Consider the following 8,602-nt stretch of genomic DNA (forward strand, 5'->3'; position numbering starts at 1 on the left):
CGTGATCACAAAAATCACGAGTTGTCAGACACCGTGTTTAGGCTTATCCAGGACCCACTTAGAGCTCTAAGTGGGTCCTGGGCTTATCGATGAGTGAACTGAACATGTAATGCAATGAATGTTGACCAGTTCAGTGTTTTGGAACGTTCAGTGACAGTCTGCCAGGTCCCAAACTGTTCTCAAATTTTTCATTTCTGGGTAAATTATTCCTCACAGAAACCTCAAGTCAGAGTATAAGAGTGCAACAGATGCCATCTTTTCTCGTCTAGAACTATTATATACCGTTATCAAAACGCCCACGAAGGTTCGATATGCGATCTGTGGCCTAGCATAAGCAAAAAAGTCAGTATACCTTAGTTTAACCAGACCACTGAGCTGATTAACAACTCTCCTAGGGCTGGCCCGAAGGATTAGGTTTATTTTACGTGGCTAGGAACCAATTGGTTACCTAGCAACGGGACCTACAGGTTATTGTGGAATCCGAACCACATTAAGACGAGAAATGAATTTCTATCACTAGAAATAAATTTCTCTAATTCTTCATTGGCCGGTCGGAGAATCGAACGCGGGCTCAGCAGAGTGCTAGCCGAGAACGATACCAACCCGTCCAGTGAGAAACTATACAGCCAACCTGAGGCTTAGGTGGAGATTTTTGATAGTAAAAAGGTGACGTCATCCTCTCATACAATACCGCTGCAATTATACCTACTCTTACACGGCAATGGTCTCAGGAACAGCAGTAAAAATCCTACAAGAAAAAAATAAAGGAAAAATCTTGCATCGACCTTGGCCACAGCGACATAGAACGCGAAAAATGCAATTGTTAATTTTCAGTAGGTATCCCTAGAGCATGGCAAGCTGCACGCCATAAGCCTAGCATTCCTCTAAAACTGTCAATTGTGTCTGCCTCGTCAAGTCAATAAAAGTGATCGTTCACTGAATATATTGTATAATGTTACTATTCAAGGTCAATCATACTTCTATTATGCTGAATTAATTTGTACTGTTATCAGTTAGGAGAAAGGTAGTGGAGAGCCTTTTTCCACTCTATTTATTCCGTGCCTTCAGGTTTACCACAAAGCTCCGAAGGCAAAATGCCAGATGGTGTCACGTCTGCCTGATCCTCATGACCACACGACACTACCGGTCGAATACCAAAACAGCAAGATTTAGGTTTTTCCGGAGACCAAACGGACTTTCCCTTCGAACTATATAAAACATAATCTACTGGACTGCTGATGACTGCACGCGCAATTGATATGTATCGCTATTTACCTGCAAAATGGACCGCTGTGACAGTGCCTTGAGTTATGTGACAGGTGTGTTTATGTTTAAATAGCCTGTATTCCACTTTTATGGTGGCAACGGTTAAAAAGATTATTGCGGAGATGCTAAAATGATCAGCAGATATACCACTTGACAGGGAAAAAGGGAAAAAGATTCATTAGAGATGGCAGATGGTGTGCTCAATAAAAGAGCTTAGAAGAAAAAACAGACCTATTATGAGAAGGAATTGCAGGGGTATACCCTCTGCTGCTAGCTGACATGGGCACCCTCGTGTAAGTAGAGGCTTTTAGATTGCTCGTCTTTTTTGGTGTTCTTCTGTGCCATAGACTAGTGGCTAGAAGTACATTGCTATAATCTATGAAATTTGATTCTTTACAGAGGAACATTAAATGTTTCTAGATGTTTACGTTCATTTACACATAGACACGACGGAGAAACCCAAGCGATGTTAGATTTCAGGTTCCCAGGTGTCTTGTTGGGTGAGGATTTCAGCCACACAACCTGCTCTATGGTTGTTATAGAGGCTCATTTGGTGTCGACGTCTGGGGTTTGTTAGTGGTCATCCATCCAAGAACTGATCAGATCCAGGTTTGTATAACTGTGCTGGTGAGAAAACCAGCATACTTATCATTGCCGTAATCACGTCAAACATACCAAATAATTTACTAATGCGAGTGTTATGTATTGTTCACGTTTAGAGCTTACATCAGCAAGGAAATCGTAATGAAATTTCATTTTGGTTATTAAACATTACACACCACTTGAGTGATATCAGGTCGTATCTCTTTGATGTCACAGTCTTGTCTGATAACCAGGGTCACAGAGTGTCTATGGAAGAGGCCAAGTCACGCCATCGAGCAAACCACACTCCGTTAATTAGATAAGGGCAGGACTGTTATCAGAAAGAGAAAAAGATAAAACAAAGACTAAGTTAAGCTATGTATTCCGATACGCTTCCCAAGCCAGCTGAACTGACAACCATTCCTGAAAACTAAGTCTTCTCTATCTGTTACACATTTTTCATTCAGGCAGGCGTGGGAAATCAGAGTCTTCTTAACCTTGCCTTTGACAGGTCAACCGTTTATAGGTTCTAAACATTTTTTGATCTTGTGAAGGACCTCGTATCAGTAAATTACATTTTCCTATGGTGAGAACCACAAGGGCGATACCTCCTGGATCCATTTCCTCTCTATATTCCGATGGCATCTGGCATTTTTTGGTAGTCACCCATAAAAGTACTAGCCAGACCCAACGTTGCGTGTCTTCGCCCGTGGAACAACTGACGATATATATTTAGTTACATTACGTAGACCCAGAAGGTGTTACTGTGATCTTTGCGGCAGGGCGTGGGACTAGCAACCTCATTCCAGAGTAGCTGCGAGAAACTTAAAGGCAACATATGGTGCTCAGTCCTAAAAGGAGAAAAGGTGTATGGTATATCTATCTATCTATCTATCTATCTATATATATATATATATATATATATATATATATATATATATATATATATATATATATATATATATATATATATATATATATATATATATATATATATATATAAAAGAATAAGAACGTGGGTAGTCTGTTAATGTTTTGTGAGCGCTTAATGGTCTTGCCTGGTAACCTAACAGTGTTGCCTGGGTACCATGTAGCTTAATTGCGTTGTGTTGTTGCCTAATGCTATTATCTAGTATTTCACGATAGGAGTAAATGGCAGGTACTTGAAACCCCCCCTGGTGTTGTCGTTGGTAGATCTTTTCGTTCTATCTCATAATAGAAAATAGGACCATGAATTTCACTTGCGTTTTTCATCGAACTGATTTTGAAAAAATGTCCTTATAGTTAACAAATAACCTGTTTACATTTCATTTACCTCTGTTGTTCCAAGTCCAAGCATTTTTTCTTAGTCCATTGTCGACGAGGGTCTGGGCAATGGACACTCAAACCGGAATATAGAAGAGTCTATCAAGGCGAACATCGATAGATGGTACCGTCAGGAACCTCGCCCCGATGCCCCTTAACGCATAGAGCTCTTCTATAAAGGACAATTTCACCATAAATATAAAGAAGACGAACGCGCCCTCAAAAACATCATCGAAAATAATGTCAGCCCTGTTGACTCCAACAGGAATATACATCTGGTTATTTATTATAAGAGCAAAAAGACGAGCAGCCTGGTTATGCGTAACAACCCAGCCCCCCTTCAGCAGGACCCCTTGAAGAAAACCATCGTGGTATACCGGTACTCATGCCCCGTCCGAGGATGCCTCGGTTCTTACATCGGTATGACCACCATGCGTTTCTCCAAGAGGATTTCCTGCCACGCCCAAGAGGGGGCTAACTTTAATCATGCCAGGACCGTCCATAACCAGAGAATAGAAAGAAAAAACATAATCACGAACATCGAAATAATTGACCAAACTACCGACCACCGCCGCCTACGCCTCTTGGAAGCATTGCACATTGGGAAGGAGAAACCAACCCTCAACATCACGCAGGAAATATTTCTACTCCCCACGGCAGCCAGGAGACATGCACCGAGCGATCCCCATAGCGAACGTGCGAATCAAAATTCGGCATCGGAGGATCGAAATTCTTCCATTCATCCCCAGCACTACAACGCCGCTCGCACATCGGCCTGGGAAAATAGGCTCCGCCCGAGGGTACATGCCCCGGGCAGCCAATCATAATTCAGCACCGATCAAGACCCCCCTATAAATACCAACCCGAGCACCTCGTTTCTTCAGACCTTCTGCAACTACGTCCAGAGGATGACCAACGAGCTGGTCGAAACATGTCGACGGTACCTAAAATTGAACCTGAATCCAGACGAACGATTTCTGATTGGATATTTTAATAAAAGACTTCCCATATTCCGCACACTATCCTTTTCCAACATGAATATCGGCCAGTTGCTGACTAACATCGCTGAGTCTGAAAAGCGAATCATAAGATAGAAAAGACACTATATAAGATAAATTCGCATAATACAGCCATCCTTTTTAATAAGACCTGTTTAAAAGAGGGTCTACTCCCTTCATATTATTATTATTATTATTATTAGAAGTAACAGAAGCCAATAGGAAATACAGAAAGCAGAGCCGCAATAAAGACGATTATTATTATTATTGTTATTATTATTATCATTATTATTATTATTATTATTATTATTATTATTATTATTATTATTATTAGAAAGAAGTCACAGAAGCCAATAGGAAATACAGAAAGCAGAGATCAGTTATTAGAAGAGAATCAGTTAATAAATCAATAAATGAACAGATAAAAATGTACGCAAACGATTAAAAGCACAAGGCGAATTGTTTCGGGGTAGTAATGCATTGCATCTTCGCTTGAACTTTTGAGGTTCCGGTTGCACAACATCCTCAGTAGGGAGACTGTCCCACAGTCCGACCGTGTGAGGAATAAAGGACCTCTGGAACTATGGTTCTGTCCAAGATCTAGATCTTGGTTCTGTCAGGAACTTCGCTGCGTCACACTCAGCCACAAGTTCTGGTAGTAAGGACACACATATTAATCACGTGTTTGTTTATATGTTAGTGTGTGTGTGTGTGTGTGCGCGTGCTTGTGGGTCGCAGGTCATAGACCATTCTCTTTCTGGAGTTTCCTTTCTCGTAGAAAGCTTTAAAATTTCCAAGAAAGCTATTTCATTTCTCTGGGTCGAAGGTCCTATTGATTGAGTGATAATTTCCAAGAAAGCTATTTCATTTCTCTGGGTCGAAGGTCCTATTGATTGAGTGATTCATAGATTTTTTAGGCATACATACCAAGCACTGGGGCAACTAAGGCCATTCAGCGCTGAAACTGATATTGACAGTAAAAGGTTTGAAAGGTGTAACAGGAGGAAAACCTCCTAGCAGTTGCACTATGAATTAGTTGTTAGGAGAGGGTGGACTGTAAGATGGAAGAAAGGGAATATGAACGGAGGTACAGTTAGAGGAATGAATGCTGTTGCAGCTAGGGGCCGAAGGGACGCTGCAAAGACCCTGAGTGATGCCTACATTGCACCGCATGAGGTGCACTGACGGCACTAACCCCCTATAGGGTATTCAAGTTCTTTATTTCTGTAGCCTGAAGTTCTTAGAATGCTAAATTATCTCCCCGTAGTTCTTCTTAAATAGAATCGGCATTCTTTAATATACTCAAGTTCTTCATTTCTCTAGTTCGAGTGTCCTAAAGTCCATGATTATCTTTTCGCGGTTCTTGTTAAATAAAATCAGCGTTATTTAATGTATACAAGGACCGGTTCTAAGTTCAACTCCTCCGGCAGTCATGATCCGAGAGTCTCCAGTTAAGCCTTATTTCTTTGACTGATCTCTGTGCCTTTGTTACTGTCAAAAGAGCTCACAAATCTATTTACAATTATGCTATTTCCTAACTAACCTCTAACAAAACAACAATAATAAACTATCCCCTAAGTCTATTGTACCCTCTTGTCAGTCCTGATGTATAATAATAATAATAATAATAATAATAATAATAATAATAATAATAATAACAATAATATAATCATGGAAGCAAAAAATTTCCCAACCCCAATCACGCGAGCTTGACTGTTCTGCTCGTTACAAGCAATTATTGCTGATTGCTTTATCTTGGAGACCTTGATCAACTTGTTGCCTTACTATGGCAACCAAGGATGCCGTACGAGACGTTGAAGAGGATCTGGCTTTATCAAGTAGTGAAACAAGTGAAATAAGTTATCTTGCTACATCTAGGTCTAGGAGGAAAAAAATGTGAAGAAAACTAAAGTCAGTGAGATGGAAGTAGCTGAGAGTGATGGAAATCTTGTAGTCAATAAGAGACTAAAAGTAGTGAGTAGGAAAAATGTGGATAACAATCCTAGTTCAAGTTTGATGGTTGATCATTCTGCTGCTGGGCCTAGTACTACACGGCAGTCGAATATCATTCCGGGTAGTGGTCATGAAGCCAATAATGAAGGACTAAGTTCAAGGAAGTGTTTGTATTTTCCCAACTTACTTGACTTGGATTATCACAACAAAATGCAGTGGACGGTAAGGCTTTATAAGAAATTTCCAGAGTTTGAGGTCTTATTTAAGGAAGGTAAATATAAGCCATATATATAACTGTCAAAGATGATAATGTGTAATTTCTTAACTACCACACAGCTGAAGATATTGTGTTAGAAAAACCCAAGGATGATGGGAGAGTACACTAAAGTAATTGTGTTTGGTTACCCTTTATGTATGGATCCAAATGATTTATTGGTAGACGAAAGGTTTGTTTGGGCTAAACGACGCGAGGTTAAGCAAAAGAGTGAGACTAGTCTAAAACCACGGTGATAAGCACTTATAAGAGAGTGAGTTCCGGAGAAAATCTTGTTTCCTGCCTTGGATATAAACGGCTTGCTGTGTTTAAGGAAAGTCCTGTGTTATGTTTCAAATGTAGCAAACGGGGCCACTTTGCATATAAATGTGAGAGTAACTTCAAATGTAGATATTGCAGCAAAAGTCATGACTCGAAAGAATGTTTGGATAAAATAAAGAATAATGTTAAAATTGTTCCAAAATGTTGCAATTGTGGAGGTGACCACAATGCTAGTTCTTGGTTTTGTAAAAGACCAAGTTATTTGAATTATTAAGACTCAAGTGCTTTGACTTCTCAACCACTGAATATGAACGAAAACGGGGTTGTTATACCAGCTACAAATATTATGGAACGAAGAGAGAAAACTAACGTCAAAAGGAGACCTCTAGTCTGTAGTCTGGTTGTGATGAACATGATAGTATTGTTAAGCACTTCGTTTAGAAATAGAAAGAACTTAAAAAGGTAATTTTGAGCATGAATAAACTATCAAAAGTGTGTAATGCTACTGGTAAAGTCGTTTCTATTGGAACGGAGGAGAATGTTACTGAAGTGAATGATGTAGGTACTAGGCCTAATAATGTCAGTATTCAAAAGAAGGTTCAAATTGTAGATGGAGCTACTTGTACTGATATTATGTCTGAAGAGAATATTAATGCCAGATTAATGTGTACTGATAATGTGTTTCAGTGGCCCCATTTATGTTAGAAATTCGACATATTTGCCAAATGAAAGGAATGGATGTGACAACTTAGTTTAACAATTGTTGCTTCCTTATTAGATATGAGTACTAGAGTACATGCAGCGGCCAGATGAAGACCTTAAAATGAATGTGGTTACTTTTGCTAGAAAGATGAGGAAGGAGATTGATCAAAATGGAGGGGTTTTGTCTTAAAACACTATCGTGGAATGTAAATAGTCTTCAAAAAAGAGGAACCGATGTTCATGCTTGGGTTCTTTCTCATGATTTCGATGTAATAACTTTACAAGAAACTGGTGTTAATGGGGCTGGTTTCCAATTAACAGGATATCAGTCATTTGAACTTCCGGCAGATATTGAGAAAAATATAAGGGGTCTAACTACCTTTGTGAAAAATAATATATCAGCTGTTTTATCCGTAGCGACAGAAATCAACGGCACAGATGGCAGGTGTAAATTATGTTTAAAGAATGCTGTATTTCATATAATTAATGTGTATGTACATGCTGATAAATTGGATCTTGAGAATTTACCTAAGGTTATTTTTAATAGAGTACTGTTTATTGGTAGGTGATCTTAATGCTCGCCATCATGAATTGGGAAGCAGTGGTAGCCAAAATAAAAATGGTTTTGTATTGAATAACATAATTAATTCATTGGAAAATGTCAGAGTCTTGGGGAATGGTGCGCCAACGCACGTGAGAGGTGGCAGAATTGATTATGCAGTACTTTTTAATATGTTTGAACGTACAGCTGATTCGGTAATTGTTAGTGAGCTCGTTAGTGATCATTTTGCTATAGAAGTATCTTTAAGTATAAACAAGATGTTTCTCAGTAAAAAAAAGGAAGTGCTATAATTTAAAACATGATAAAAAATTAGAGTTTATGAATAAAGTTGGTGAGTGGTACAGACATTACAAGGATGTTAATGAGTCATCAAAACAGTAGTATATTACATGAAGATTTGCTCACTATAAGTGATAGTATTTTAAATATTCTAAAAAGAATGGCTTCCGTCATATAAGACCGTGTAAATGACAAAAAATAGTTCGGGGTTGGAATAAATTGCTTCGAAAAGCTCCAAGTAATTGGAGTACGAATCCAAATGATGATCGGAGTAGAGAAACCATGATGCAGATAGCACACGGGACAGCAGAGGTGAGAAGGAAGGTCAGAAGTCAATATTGGGATAAGTTCTTGGAAGAAATTTCATTTACTAAAGAGATTGGGTCTATATGGAATTTAGTCAATAAAGTTAGAAAGAAA

This window comes from Macrobrachium rosenbergii, chromosome 36 (assembly GCF_040412425.1).
Source record: "Macrobrachium rosenbergii isolate ZJJX-2024 chromosome 36, ASM4041242v1, whole genome shotgun sequence".
NCBI classification, from domain to species: domain Eukaryota; kingdom Metazoa; phylum Arthropoda; class Malacostraca; order Decapoda; family Palaemonidae; genus Macrobrachium; species Macrobrachium rosenbergii.